This window comes from Sciurus vulgaris (assembly GCF_902686455.1).
Source record: "Sciurus vulgaris genome assembly, chromosome: 17".
NCBI lineage: Eukaryota > Metazoa > Chordata > Mammalia > Rodentia > Sciuridae > Sciurus > Sciurus vulgaris.
This window is the reverse complement of record NC_136478.1, coordinates 60104037-60119395: the sequence shown is the minus strand read 5'-3', so window position 1 is coordinate 60119395 and position 15359 is coordinate 60104037. Positions and strand designations below refer to the sequence as shown.

General features: G+C 39.3%; 1 protein-coding gene and 1 long non-coding RNA gene across 6 annotated transcripts in view; one reads left to right on the top strand and one right to left on the bottom strand.

Annotated features, from left to right (window-relative positions):
- LOC306648945 overlaps positions 1-15359 on the bottom strand; it is a 440075-nt gene that overhangs the window by 148010 nt on the left and 276706 nt on the right. The window lies entirely within an intron of this gene.
- The window catches only part of LOC306648937 (vomeronasal type-1 receptor 4-like), an 85809-nt gene that overhangs the window by 21533 nt on the left and 48917 nt on the right, over positions 1-15359 (top strand). For 4 of the 5 annotated variants that reach the window (XR_013760532.1, XM_079119439.1, XM_079119437.1 and 1 more), the window contains exon 3: positions 10790-10936. The gene's annotated coding sequence lies outside the window, so the exon portion shown is untranslated. Of the gene's footprint in view, positions 1-10789; positions 11159-15359 lie in introns of those variants that run through there. The other variant, XR_013760533.1, reaches the window with a different exon arrangement.

Genomic DNA, 15359 nt, shown 5'->3' with positions numbered 1-15359 from the left:
ATAATAAACAGAAGGAGTTCAAATATTATCTTCAAAAAACAAACAGATTTGCAATAAGGTCTGAAGTTTCTAATTGAGGACAAAGAGGATGCAGAGGGATGTAGAATGTGGCTGTTAATGGGATAAGAAAAGATTATACAGAAGTTCTAGATAATAGAAAGGGTGAGAGTGTAATCAAAAGAAACTGGATGTTAGCATGCAAAAAGGGAGAAAGAGACTTTGAGGGAACAGGTAAACAAAAGGAAAAGAGAGCAAGAAAAGTAAAGAAATAAAAACAAATTTTTTCAATAAGGACAAAAAAGAAAATCTATAGTATAACAGTCATATAGTAATGAAACCTCCCAGAGTTCAGTAGCCTGATGCATGAGAGGTACTTGACAATGAGCTTCAAGCCTCCAGCAGGCGTCTCAGGATGGGTTTTGCCCCAACTAAAGATCGGAGCTCTGGCTTCCAGGATTATCCAAGATGGCTGCTCTGGCTTCGAAATGTGTTGGCAAATGGGGAGCTGCAGCTCAGGGTATGCCATGGTCAGCAGGAGGTCCTGGAGGTGGGATGCGGTTGGTTAGGCAGGGGTCCTGGAGGTCTGGTATGTTTGGTGTGGTTGCGGGATCCTGGAGGCCTGGTGCAATCAGTCAGTCTGGGGTCCCGGTGGCAGGGAGCATTCAGTTGATGTGAGGGCCCCAGAGGCAGGGAGTGATTAGTTGGGCTGAGGGATCATGGAGACAGGGCTCAGTCAGTCCGGCCAGGGATTGTCTCAAAATGGCAGCAGCCACGTGTAATCAAACCTGCAGGTACTATAACAGTGAACTTCCAGGTAACAGCAGGAAGCTGGTGCTCCACTGGTGGTTGGCAATCAGTATGCTGACTCTTGTTGGCTGATCGGGAGGTGAACCTCATGCATTGGGTGATGGATAGGTGTAAGGCAGGTGAGGGACAGGCGAGAGGCAGGCAAATGGCAGATGATAGGCGCCTGACAGGGAGCAATCTGCACTCAAAAAATGCGTCAATATCTTGGCAGACTGTAGGTGATCACAGCAGACAAATGGAATAAACAGCAGGGTATCAATAAGCAGCAAAAATTGCCTTACCACGAAACAGATATCCTCTGCTTGAAACCGGAGTTATGGAGCGACAAGGAATGCAGCCTCCCTCTAGTCCACCATCTTGGATCTCTTGGTTGTTTTTTTGATGTTCAGTATTTTGAGTTCTTTATATATTCTGGAGTTGAGTGGTCTATCTGAGGTGTATGTGGTAAAGATTTTCTCCCAATGCCTGGGCTCTCTCTTCATGTTATTGATTGTTTCCTTTACTGAAAAGAAACGTTAGTTTGACCCCATCCCATTTATTGACTCTTAATTTTACTTCATGCACTTTAGGAGTCTTGTTAAGGAAGTCAGGTCCTAAGCTGACATGATGAAGATTTGGGCCTGCTTTTTGTTTTAGTAGGCGCAGGGTCTCTGTTCTAGTGCCTAAGTCACTGTTCCACTTGAGTTGATTTTTATGCAGGGTGAGAGAAAGGTGTTTAATTTTGTTTTGTTACATATGGATTTCCAGTTTCCCCAGCACCATTTGTTGAAGAGGCTATCTTTTCTCCAATGTATGTTTTTGGCACTGTGGTCCAGTATGAGATAACCGTATTGATGTGGGTTTGTCTCTGTGTCTTCTATTTTGTACCATTGGTCTTCATGTCTGTCTTGGTGCCAACACCGTGCTGTTTTTGTTATTGTTGCTCTGTAGTGTAGTGTAAGGTCTGGTATTGTGATGCCTCCTGCTTCACTCTTCTTGCTAAGGATTCCTTGGCTATTCTGAGCCTCGTATTTTTCCAAATGAATACCATGATTGCTTTTTCTAGTTCCATGAAGAATGTTATTGGAATTTTAATTGGAATTGCACTGAATCTGTATAATACTTTTGGTAGCATGGCCATTTTGACAATATTAATTCTGCCTATTCAAGAACAAGGAAGATCTTTCCGTCGTCTAAGATCTTTAATTTCTTTCTTTAGTGTTCTGTAGTTTTCACTATAGAGGTCTTTCACCTCTTTTTTAGATTGATTCCCAAGTCTTTTGTTTTTTTTTAAGACTGTTGTGAAATGGGGTAGTTTTCCTAATTTTTCTTGCAATGGAGTTATTGCTTATGTATATAAATACATTTGATTTATGAGTATTGATTTTACCTTTTTTTTTTTTGTGGTGCTGGGGATTGAACCCAGGGCCTTGTGCTTGCAAGGCAGGTACTCTACCAACTGAACTATGTCCCCAGCCCGAGTATTGATTTTATATCCTCCTTTGCTGAATTCATTTATGAGTTCTTGACGTTTTCTGGTGGAATTTTTTGGATCTTCTAAATGTAGATTCATGTCATTGGCAAATAATGATAGTTTGAGTTCTTTTCCTATTCTATCCCTTTAATTTCTCTTGTCTATTCATTCGATTGCTCTGGCTAGAATTTCAAGGATGATATTGAATAGAAGTTATGAAAGAGGGCATTCCTCTCGTTCTAGTTTTTAGAGGGAATGCTTTCAATTTTTCACCATTTAGAATGATGTTGACCTTAGACTTAGCATATTACAGTATTGAGGTATGTTCCTGCTAGCCCTAGTTTTTCTAATGTTTTGAGCATGAAGAGGCTGTATTTTGTCAAATGCTTTTTCTGCATCTATTGAGATAATCATATGATTCTTGTCTTTAAGTCTATTGATGTGATGTATTATGTTTATTGATTTCTGTATGTTGAGCCAACCTTGCATCCCAGGGATGAGCCCCACTTGTTTGAGGTGCACCAACTTTTAAATATGTTTTTGTGTTCAATTTACCAGAATTTTATTGAGAATTTTTACATCTATGTTCATCAGGGATATTGGTCTGAAGTTTTCTTTCCTTGATGTGTCTTTGTCTGGTTTTGGTATCAGGGCGATACTAGCCTCATAGAATGAGTTTGGAAGGGTTCCCTCCTTTTCTATTTCATGGAGTACTTTTTTAAAAAATTTTATTGTAAACAAATGGGATACATGTTGGTTCATGGAGTACTTTGAGAAGTATTGGTATTAGTTATTCTTTGAAGATTTTGTAGAACTTGGCTGAGAATTCATCTGGTCCTGGGCTTTTCTTGGTTGATAGGCATTTGATGGCATCTTATATTTCATTGCTTGAAATTGATCTATTTAAATTGTGAGTGTCCTCTTGTTTCAGTTTGGGTAGATCATATGTCTCTAGAAATTTGTTTATGTCTTTGAGATTTTCTATTTTATTTGAGTATAAATTTTCAAAGTAATTTTTAATTATCTTCTGTATTTCAGTAGTATCTTGTCATCATATTTCCTTTTTTATCACGAAGTTTAGTAATTTGAGTTTTCTTTCTCTTTGTTAGTGTGGCTAAGGGTTTATCAATTTTATTTATTTTTTCAAAGAACAAACTTTGTTTTGTCAATTTTTTCAATTGTTTCTTTTATTTCAATTTCATTGATTTCGCTCTTATTTTAATTATTTCCTGTCTTCTGCTGCTTTTGGTGTTGATTTGTTCTTTTTCTAGGGCTTTGAGATGTGATGTTAGGTCATTTATTTGTTGATTTTTATTCTTTTAATGAATGAGTTCAATGCATTGAACTTTCCTCTTAGCACTGCCTTCATAGTGTCCCAGAGATTTCTTTTTTAATTTTTATTTTTACAGACTGCATTTTGATTCATTGTACACAAATGGAGTACAACTTTCATTTCTATAGTTGTACACAATGTAGATTCACACCATTCATGTAATCATACATTTACATAGGGTAATACTATCTATCTCAGTCACTGTCTATCCTTCCCCCACTCCCTCCCATCCCAGTTTCCTCTACACCATCCAAAGTTCCTCCATTTTTCTCTTACTCTCCTGCCATGTCTGTTATGTATCATCATCCAGAGATTTTGATATGTTGTATCCGTGTTCTCATTTATCTCTAAGTATTTTTTTATTTCCTCCCTGATTTCTTCTTTTATCCATTCACCATTCAGTAGCATGCTATTGAGTCTCCAGGTGTTGGAGTATCATGTATTTTTTATTTTATCATTGACTTCTAGTTTTATTCTGTTATGATCTGATAGAATGCTTGGTAGTATTTCTACTTTTTGTATTTGCTGAGAGTTGCTTTGTGGCATAACTATGGTCTATTTTAGAGAAGGATCCACGTGTTGCTGAGAAGAAAGTGTATTCACTTGATGATAGATGAAATACTCTATAGTCTATTAAGTCTAAATCATTGATTGTATTATTTAATTCTGTAGTTTCTTTGTTTTGTTTTTGTTTGGAAGATATATCCAGTGGTGAGAGAGGTTTGTTAAAGTCACCTAGTATTGTTGTGTTGTGGGCTATTTGATTCTTGAAATTGAGGAAGGATTTGTTTGATGTACATAAATGCTCCATTGTTTGGGGCATATATATTTATGTTTGTTATGTCTTGTGGATGTATGATTTCCTTAAGTAGTATGTAATGTCCTTCTTTGTCCCTTCTGACTATGGTTTGAAGTCCATTTTGATTGATATGGGGATGGAAACCTCTGCTTGTTTATGCAGTCCATGTGAGTGATATGTTTTTCCCATCCTTTCACCTTCAGTCTGTGAATGTCTTTTCCTAGAAAGTGACTCTCTTGAAGACAGCACATTGCTCTGTCTTTTTAAAAATCCAATCTGCCAGTCTGTCTTTTGATTGATGAATTTATGCCATTTACATTCAGGGTTATTATTGAGATATGATTTGTATTCCCAGTCATTTCGGTTTATTTTTGGTTTTTAACTTGACTTAGTTTCTCCTTTGATTGACCTTTCCATTAGTGTAGCTCTTCCCTTTGATGGTTTTCATTTTTTCATTTCCTCCTCTTGGAATATTTTGCTGAGAATGTTCTGTAGTGCAGGCTGTCCAGTTAAGAATTTTTGGAAGGTTTTTATTTCCTCTTCAAATCTGAAACTTAATTTTGCTGGATAAAAAATTCTTGGTTGGCATCTCTTTTCTTTCATAGCTTGATATGTTATTCCAGGACCTTCTTGGCACTAAGAGTCTGGGTTGAGTAATCAGCTGAAATCTGTATTGGTTTCCCCCTATATGTAATTTTTTTCTCTCATAGTCTTTAAAATTCTATCCTTATTCTGTATTAGTCATTTTCATTATAATGTGCCTTGGTGTGGGTCTGCTATAATTTTGTACATTTTGGGTCCTGTAAACCTGTACATTTTGTACAAACCTGTAATTTTGTACATTTTGGGTCCTGTAGTTGATTTTCCATTTCATTCTTTAGATTTGGGAAGATTTGTCATTGAAAAGATTTTGCATTCCTTTGATTTGTATCTCCATGCCTTCATTTAGTCTGATAAATCTTAAATTTGATCTTTTCATGTTATCCCATGAAATTTCTTGGAAGTTTGTTTATGGTTTCTTGCCATCTTCTCTGTGTGGTCAACTTTATTTTCAAGATTATATATTTTGTCTTCATTGTCTGGGGTTCTGTATTCCAAGTGATCTAGTCTGTAGGTGATACTCTCCAATGAATTATTAATTTGGTTTATTGTTTCCTTCATTTCAAGGATTTCTGCTTGATTCCTTTTTATAATCTCTTCCTCTTTATTGAAGTGACTTTCACTTTCTGTATTTTTTCTCTGATGCCATCATTTATTTTGAAGATCAATCTAACTATATTTTCTCAACTCCTTAGCTGACATTTCCTCTACTGTGTTGTCTATGGATTCTATTGTTGGAACATCTTGGTTTGCTTGAGGTTCTTTGTTCCCATGTTTTTTTCATGTTGTTTGTGCATTCTCTCATCTACTGGTGTGTATCAGAGGCAGTACAGATTCTTCCCTGTAGACTTAGCGTGTCCCAAAGGTTTTCAATACCTCACCTTTAAGGGGGGAGACCAATATTAACAGTACCCAGTGCAAAAATTATACTGCCTTAAACCAAATGACTCCTGTTAATGCAATTACAGTTTTGTTGCAATAAGCATAAATGAAGTGTTCAATTATTGTCTAAAATATAAACAGTAAGTTTGCTAAAAGAGTTTACCATTTTAAATGATGGACAATGAGGGAACAGAAGTAGTGTAAGATGTGATGTTTATGACAGAGAAGGAGAGAAGATAGAGGTAAAAATTTATGGTAAGAGCAAGGGAGGAATGAATAGAGGTTGGCAGTTAGTATGAGTGAAGTGAGAAAGAGAATTCAGGGAGACAGATAAGTAAGAGCAAAAATATATGCTGATTTTAAAAAAAGTAAAAAATATAAGAATACACAACAAAACTGTAATATACCATTCAGACATCCCATTCCTCAATAAATCAATTCATGAAAAATATTTGGATTCAAAGATGGTAGAGGTATGAGAGAGAGAGTGAAAAAAAAAAGAAAAAGGAAGGAAAGTCTCAATGAAAAATTGAATGATTGCTTTCATTGAATATCAAAAAATTTCTCCGCTTCTCTTCTCTGCCCATAGGTGGGGTTGTCTGAAGTTTGATGTTAGCTCTATTCCAGTGGGTGCTGTACCATTTGCGTGGGTGGGCCGATAGCTAGATGCCCTCACACCCTTTTCTAGTCTTTCCACCCATTGTAGCTGACCCCTTCCATCCCTGCACACTTCAGGACACCCTGAGTTGGAGAGAGTTCAGTTTTCTCCAACCCATGCTCCCCCCAGGGAACTGCCCCTAGTCTCTTGACTTTCCACAGACTTGCCAGATGCAGACTGGCCCATGCAGACCCAGCTGCAATCTGATGGACCTGGGTTTCAGCTTCCCCAGGCCCTGTCTTGCTCCAGTCCCAAGATCTCAATGCCCTTTTAACTTACAAAGAGACACCCAGGGATGTGCTCACACAAAGGAACAACCCTGCAAAGAGGCAGCCAGATGGCAGTCAATACCACATGGGGCAGAAAGACCTCAGTGCAACCAGACCTGTAGGTACCCAATATTTCGCAGTCCCTGGCCAGTATCCCCAGAGTGAGGTGACTGTGCCCCAAGATGGTGGCAGTGGCACTGGCAAACTTGAAGGCCCTAGCTGGTGTCCCAAGATGGTGGCAGCTGCATGTACTCAAACCTGCAGGTACTGTGATAATGGACTTCAAGGCAACAGTGGGCAGCAGGTGATCTGCTGGCAGTCTTGGATAGTCTGCAGGCTAATGGTGGACAATTGGCAGATGAACATCAGGTGGTAGGTGATGGGTAGGTGAAAGGCAGGTGATGGGCAGGCAAGAGGCAGGCAGTGGGCAAATGGTGGATGATAGGCAGCAGTCAGTGAGTGATCTGCACTCAAAAGGCAGGTGATATGCTGGCAGATGGCGGGTGACTGTGGTGGATAAATTGGGGGTAAACCACCTCACGGAGAAACAGCATTTCCTGTGCTTGAATCCTGAGTCACAGAGCGACAAGGAATGCAGCTTCCCTCTAGTCTGTCATCTTTGATCTCTCTTGAAGAAGATAGTTTTATTTTGGCTCCTGGTTTTGTGGTTTTGGGCCTGTGACAAGTCACAACATCATGGCAGGGAGCATATAGGGGAGCAAAACTGTTCACCCCATGGCAACTGGAAAGGACAGTTTTTGGATCAAGCAACTTCATAGTTTTACTTTGGAAAGAAAGAAAGAGGAAGGGCTTGATTCCCAATACCCCTTCAGGGGCACGCCCCCAGTGATCCAGTTTCCTCCCAGTAGGCCCCACCTCCTGAAGGTTCTGCCACCTCCCAACAGTGATCAGGCCTTTGGCAAATGGGCCTTCAAGGGACATTTAAGATCCAAACCCTAACTTCAGTGTGCCTTTTTAAATTCATTAGCATCTACCTAACAGAGCAGTGACTCTCTTTCCAGGAACCCTAAGCTTCTCTGAAGTGGCATCTAGCCCTGAAGCCAGCATTCCAGTGTGCGTGATCTTCAGCATGTTCTTAGTCATGACACTGCTGTTCTTGGCTGACTTCGTGGTTTGATGACCTTTCAACACAGTTTTCCAGTTTCTGCCTAGTAGGAACTTTGGAAAAAGAAATTATCAGGCAAGGAAAGGGTCTGTTTCTGCTCACCTGCAGTCACATCTTATGAAGTTTTTCAAGTAGAAAAACCAAGGCAGAATCCTCTTCAAACAGGGCTTTAAAAACAGTGGTCTAGGATAAGGGCAATTGAAAACCCAGTTTTAGAAAGAATAAGAAACCCAGAATAGCTAAAGCAATCCTTAGCAGGAAGAGTGAAACAGGGGGTATCGCAATACCAGATCTTCAACTATTCTACAAAGCAATAGTAACAAAAACAGCATGGTATTGGCACCAAAATAGACAGGTAGATCAATGGTACAGAATAGAGGACACGGACACAAACCCCCAAAAATACAATTTTCTCATACTAAACAAAGGTGCCAAAAATATGCAACTGTATCTTCATCCTTTATCACAAACTTAGTACATGCTTCTTTTATACCTTCAATGCTGTAATCAAAATCAGGGAAATGTAACCCTTCATACCACACCTCATATGTCATGATGATGAATTCTGTGGTTGTGGGGCTGGAGTTCAGCTGTAGCCACCATTGGAAGTTGTGGGAGATTTTGGGAGACTAGCCTTTAAAGGAAATTTCAAAGAATCATTAACTTGTTCTTGTTGTCAATTTAACTGGTTGGTAAAAGCAAATTTTGACTGGTGATCCAAAGTTTCATGGTATTGAGCAATTTTGGACTCATTCAGTGACCATGAGCATGATGATCTGCGCGTGAGTTCATGGGCAGGACCCCACAGCAAGTGCTGCCATATATGCCAGTGAGCAATACCTGGGACCTGAAGAAAGCCATTCTTTTCCATTTATTTGCATTACAAAGAGTTTTCAGTATAGAATTTGTACATGAGCCTTGGTTTGGTCTGTGGTAATTTTGTACATTTGTTGTCCTATAAGCCTCTTGGATTTGATTTTCCATTTCATTCTTCAGATTTGGAAAATTTTCTGACTTTATTTCATCGAAAAGACTGTGCATTCCATGGAGAAAAGATAGCCTCTTCAACAAATGGTGCTGGGAGAATTGGAAATCCATATGCAACAGAATGAAACTAAACCCATATCTCTCACCATGCACGAAACTAAACTCAAAATGGATTAAGGACCTCGGAATCAGACCAGAGACCCTGCATCTTATAGAAGAAAAAGTAGGTCCAAATCTTCACCTTGTTGGTCTAGGACCAGACTTCCTTAACAGGACTCCCATAGCACAAGAAATAAAAGCTAGAATCAACCACTGGGATAGATTCAAACTAAAAAGCTTTCTCTCAGCAAAGGAAACTATCAGCAATGCGAAGAAAGAGCCTACAGAGTGGGAGAATATCTTTGCCAATCATACTTCAGATAGAGCACTAATCTCCAGAATCTATAAAGAACTCAAAAAACTCTACTCCAAGAATTCAGACAGTCCAGTCAACAAATGGGCTAAGGAAATGAATAGACACTTCACAGAAGAAGATCTACAAGCAATCAACAAGCATATGGAAAATGCTCAACATCTCTAGTAATAAGAGAACTGCAAATCAAAACCACCCTAAGATTCCATCTCACCCCAATTAGAATGGCGATTATCAAGAATACGAGCAACAACAGGTGTTGGCGAGGATGTGGGGAGAAAGGTACACTCATACATTGCTGGTGGGGCTGCAAATTAGTGCAGCCACTCTGGAAAGCAGTGTGGAGATTCCTTAGAAAACTTGGAATGGACCCTCCATTTGACCCAGCTATCCCACTCCTTGGCCTATACCCAAAGGACTTAAAATCAGCATACTACAGAGATATAGCCACATCAATTTTCATAGCTGCTCAATTCACAATAGCCAGACTGTGGAACCAACCTAGATGTCCTTCAATTGATGAGTGGATAAAGAAACTGTGGTATATATATACAATGGAATATTACTCAGCCACAAAGAATGATAAAATTATGGCATTTGCAGGCCTATGGATGAAATTGGAGAATATCATGCTAAGTGAGATAAGCCAATCTCAAAAACCAAAGGTCAAATGATATCGCTAATAAGTGGATGAGGACACATAATGGGGGAAGGGAAGGGTTAGTGTTAGGGTTAGAGTTAGGGTTAGGGAGGGGGTAAGAATGGAGGAAGGAAGGACTGTATAGAGGGAAAAAAGGGGTGGGAGGGGTGGGGGGAAGGGAAAAATAACAGAATGAATCAAACAACATTACTCTATGTAAATTTATGATTACACAAATGGTATGCCTTTACGCCATCTACAAACAGAGAAGCAACATGTATCCCATTTGTTTACAATAAAAAAAATAATAAAGAAAACCCAGTTTTAGACAAAACAACAAAACAATTTAAAAATATTTTTAAGATGTTGATAGACCTTTATTTTATTCATTTATTTGTATGTGGTGCTGAGAATTGAACCCAGTGCCTCACACATGCAAGGCAAGTGCTCTACCACTGAGCCACAACCCCAGCCTAAGTTCTCATTCTTTAAGCACCCAGTCCACAGTGCTTTCTGACGGTGGCTTCAACAAAATGCATTTCCATGATGAAGTCTGTCCTTCAGTGGTGGTCACTTCAAGGGACAGGATTTCTAATGAATTTTAACTTTTTTATTTGTGAATCCCTGTACAGTTTGGTGTGTGCATGTGTGCATATGTATGTGTGTGTGTGTGTGTGTGTGTGTTTTGTTTTCACATGTGGTAGAGTGTGTATACCATAGGTGCCCAGCATACTTGAGGATGTAGAGGCCTCCACATGTGGCCTCAGCAGGGGACAGGCAGGTCATCATGCAGTGCATCCATGACTGTACTCTGCATCCACAGGGCTGTAGCCTCGGGATGTGCTCTGCACCTGGGCACCAGCAAACAGAGGCAGAAGAGTGTTGGCACCAGGGAGAGCCCAGCAGCTGCAGCAGGAGAGGCCTCAGCAGGACCCCAGCCCACCTTAGGCACAGCCTTGAACTTCACCAGGTAAACAGTGCAGGCTGAGCATCCCTTGCCCCAGAAATGCTGGGGACTGGAGTGGTTTGGATTTAAAATCTTTTCAGATTCTTGCATATTTGCACACACACATAAACATATATACAGATGTTTACATACACATATATATATGTGCATATGTATATGTATATATAATATATGTATATGTGTATGTGTATATGTAATGAGTTATTTTGGAGCTAGGAGTCATACCTAAATAGCAATTTATTTATGTTTCATACACACATTGTACATATGGTCTGAAGGTGATTTTATACAGTACTTTTAGTGGGGCTGAATTCTGAATGAGACTCACCACCCATGAGGTGAGGTATGAAAATTTTCACTTGTGCATCATGTCAGTGATCAAAATGTTTCCATTTTCAGAGCATTTTAGATTTCAGATCTTCAGATTAGGGTCACTGAACCTGTTATAACGTGAGAAGTCTTTGATACAGCTCAATAGAGATGTCAGGAATTCATGGTCAAGAATATGAGCTGAGATCCTCCCCATTTTTTTTCTAGCTTTCACGTTTGACCCTTGACTTTCTGAGTATGGCTCATTTCACTTAGCAGGATGTTCTCCAGTTCCATCCATTTACCAGCAAATGCCATGATTTCATTCTTCCTTATGACTGTGTAAAGCCCCATTGTGTATATATACCACATATTCTCTATCCATTCATCTGGTGACAGGCACCTGGCTTGGTCCTGTAACTTGGCCATGGTGCATTGCACTGCAGTAACATTGATGTGACTGATCACTATAGTATGCACAGAAGAGAGATCAGTGGAGCAGAGGATGGGGATTGAGGGAGACGGAAGAGGGACAGGAAAAGGAGGAATGGTGGAAAGAACTGACTAAGCTCTCCTAAATACATGTATGAATACACCATGAATTTCCCCTTCCTATCTATAATACACTAATTTTTTTAAAAAGTATAAATAAAAAGAAGGAAGACCAGTAGAGTAGAGGAAAGGGAGAGGGGAAGTACTGGAGACCAAGTGGAACAAATTATATTCCATGCTTGTATCATGTCAGAATGAACCTCAGTGTTTTGCATAATATAATGCATTGATCAAAGAATTGTAAAGAATATAAGCTGAAGTCAGTGACAGCAGTTGGTGGTTTTAGCCCATTTAGTGGACACACTTAGAGGAGCTGACAGGGTGAGGTAGGGGGCGTTAAGGAAGCTGCTGTTACATCATCTGGTTACTGGTACCTGAGTTGTCCAGTGTGAAAATTCATGGAACAGTAAAATTTCTGCATATTTGTTGTAGCTTTTTGTAGCCAGGCTGTGGATGTGCTGGGCTCTCCTGTGGTGTCTGAGGAGGAGACTCACCATGTACAGGCCGGTGCAGACCACGAGGAGCACAAACACCAGATCTCGAATCACTATCATACTCATAAACATCCCTGAGTTCTGGTTGCCAAACTGCCTGGCTCGACAGTGTGCAACAACACAGCTACAACCAACCAGAGTGAGATTGCTCCTGGCTGTTATGGTTTCAGTGATGTGGATGTCAATGAGCATGTTGAGGATCCAGAAGGAAAGGAACAAGGGACACATCCATGTAGGGAGCCTAAATTTAAGTAACTTAGAGTTACTGGGACTGACCATGATGGCTTTAAATGCCTTCAGGGGAGAGGAGGTGCAGACAGAAACACCCTGGGTCACTGTGACTTTATACAAAACTGCTTTGCAATCAAGACCATTCAAAAACTGCCTTATTCCAAAGGATGACATGATATCTGGTAAACGACAGAATACAGTGGTCAAAACAATGTCAGGTGTGTGAAAATCAAATCCACGGGCTTCTTCAGTTGAGGTGAACTAAGAAGGTGTGCACACATGATATGAAGAACAATATGACACTGATACACACCTGAAATAGGAGGGAAAAACCCAAAAGCTCATTGCTTGGAGACATTATCTTAATGATGTCTTAATTAGATAAACCAAACTGCCAGAAAGTTCATTTTGTGGAATGATAATTAAAAATGTGGAACTGATGAACGGCTCAGCTGGTGTGGAGAGGGTGAGATGGCCAGTTCTCTATTCCAGGCCTCAGGTGGACGCTTACCAAAACTGGATTAGGTTTTGTCGTGAAGCTTAGGGTGCAGAGGCCGAAGCTGGTGTCCTGAGGGGTGGACCTCCATATGGACACACTGCACCGTAGGTACCAGCATGGAGGATCCGGTCTTGTATCGAAGACAGATATGCATCTTAAAAGGCATTTTTTTTTCTTCGGAGTATCAGATGGTGTCATATCTTTAACCTGTGTTCCACAGTCTGACCTTTCTTCTAATGTTTTGAGAGTAATGTGTACTTGAAATGCATTTTAGAGTTTTGACTTCACACACAAGTCTTCTAACTCACTGATTATTAAACACTCACAGAACACAGTGTTTTTCAAGTGGGGACTTATAGTGCCTCTGCCAGCACCCAGGTCAACCAACAACAACACACACATTAAACTATATGTGCTATTTGTCAATCAGTCTTCAGTACAGCCAGGATAGCTTTTTTAAAAAAGAAAATAGAATAAACAGACTAAATGAGACAGAGCGTTCAAGATTGAACAATACCACATCCTAGGAATGTGCTGATACATCAAGACTTTAGCAAGAACACAAGCATAGATCGAAGGCAAAAGACGGAAAAAGAGATGTTGTACCTATAGTGGAAAGCTGGAATGTACACATGAATGTCAGGCACATTAGACCTCAAGGCTGCTGCACGTGTTTATGAGATGCGTTTCCAATGAAGAAGGCACAGACACTTTTAAGATGAGAACGTGGAAGATGACAAACCAGAAATCATCAAGAGGAAGCCGTTCACCTCCAATTTATAATGTTAGTTAACAAGTGAGTAAGGGAATAGAATTACTAGATATGAAAAAGGCTCTTTCATTAACCCTAAAGTTTTTAAATTTGTGTATTCAAATACATAGCATTTGTGATTATATAATGCAAAAGTATATAGAATTGCAACCAGATATAACAATACCCATCAATCTAGTGTAACCAAACTTTTCCGTAATTAACAGAACCAACAGACAAATGTCACTAAGGATATGTAAGAAGTGATCAGGTCAATTCATGCTGTCAAACCAAATGCCATAAAAAATATCACGCATACATAGTCCCTCTACAACACCCATCATTCTTCCCAGGCACATATGTAGCAAGTAGTAAACATGACCATAAAACCAGTATTGGAGTAAGATTCAGCAAAGTTCAAGAGTTAGTTTGACAGGGGCTAGGGCTGTGGCTCAATGGTAGAGTGCTCGCCTAGCATGCATGAGGCCCTGGGTTTGATCCTCAGCACCACATAAAAATAAAATAAAGGTATTGTGTCTACCTACGACTAAAACAAAATATTAACAAAAGTTAGAGATGGAAACTGAGAAACTGACAATATTTATTAAAAGATGATATTGTGATTGATTGTTCCAATAAATTTAGAAAGTTTACAGTTACAGGCAAATTCCTAGAACACTTCATATACCAGAAGATGTTTTAAAATTGTAGAAAATCATAAATGTGCAGTTTTCTCTGTACTTGAGATTGGATAGTGGGAATAGTCACTCCTTAGAAATCCCAAAGAGTGCCTCAACAGTGAAGAAAGCCAAGCACACCAAATGCAAAAGAATCTACCAGCACTTGCTATGGGCTGGAAAAGAGCAGTCTGTTAATCACATTATGAGGGAAGGACAGCCTTGGTAGCAAAATGCATTACAGTTTGAAAAGTAGTGACAAGAACATCTGTTTCCAGACCTAATGAAAACAACCTGTACCCAGTAACAGTAAACAAGAATCCCACATCATGCAATATCAAGAAGGAGAATTATCCAAGACTTGAGGTAAGATTAACATTCTAAACTTGTAAATGATTATCCACTTCAGTAGATCAAAGGAGAAAGATATATAATCACATTAATAGACACATTATACCATGATAAAATTCAGCATATATGTGATTAAAATTTTTATGATGCAGCAATAGAAATAAATATGCTGCTATGAAAAGCACCTGCAATGTCAAGAGCATCACATTTGTGGTTAATATTGAAAGCCCTTCCCTTGAGTTTGGATATAAGTGAAGATGTTCTGCTCTCACTACTTCTAGTCCTCATGTTTCTGGAGAGTCTTTACTGTTAAGAAGGAAAGTTAAATTAATAATAATTGGAAAGAAATTAGCATTATCTTTAAACCATTAACAGAGTGTATAGACCTTAAGTAAAAAAAAAAATATGATCATTGTGAAAATTATTGAAATTATTTGAAGAGTTTTCAAGTTTATGTGGTCAAAGTCAGTATGAAAATCAGTTCTATACCTGTATACTAGCATGAAATTTAAAAAAAATACCACTTAAGCATGACACCATTTAGCCAGATATGGTGGCCCAA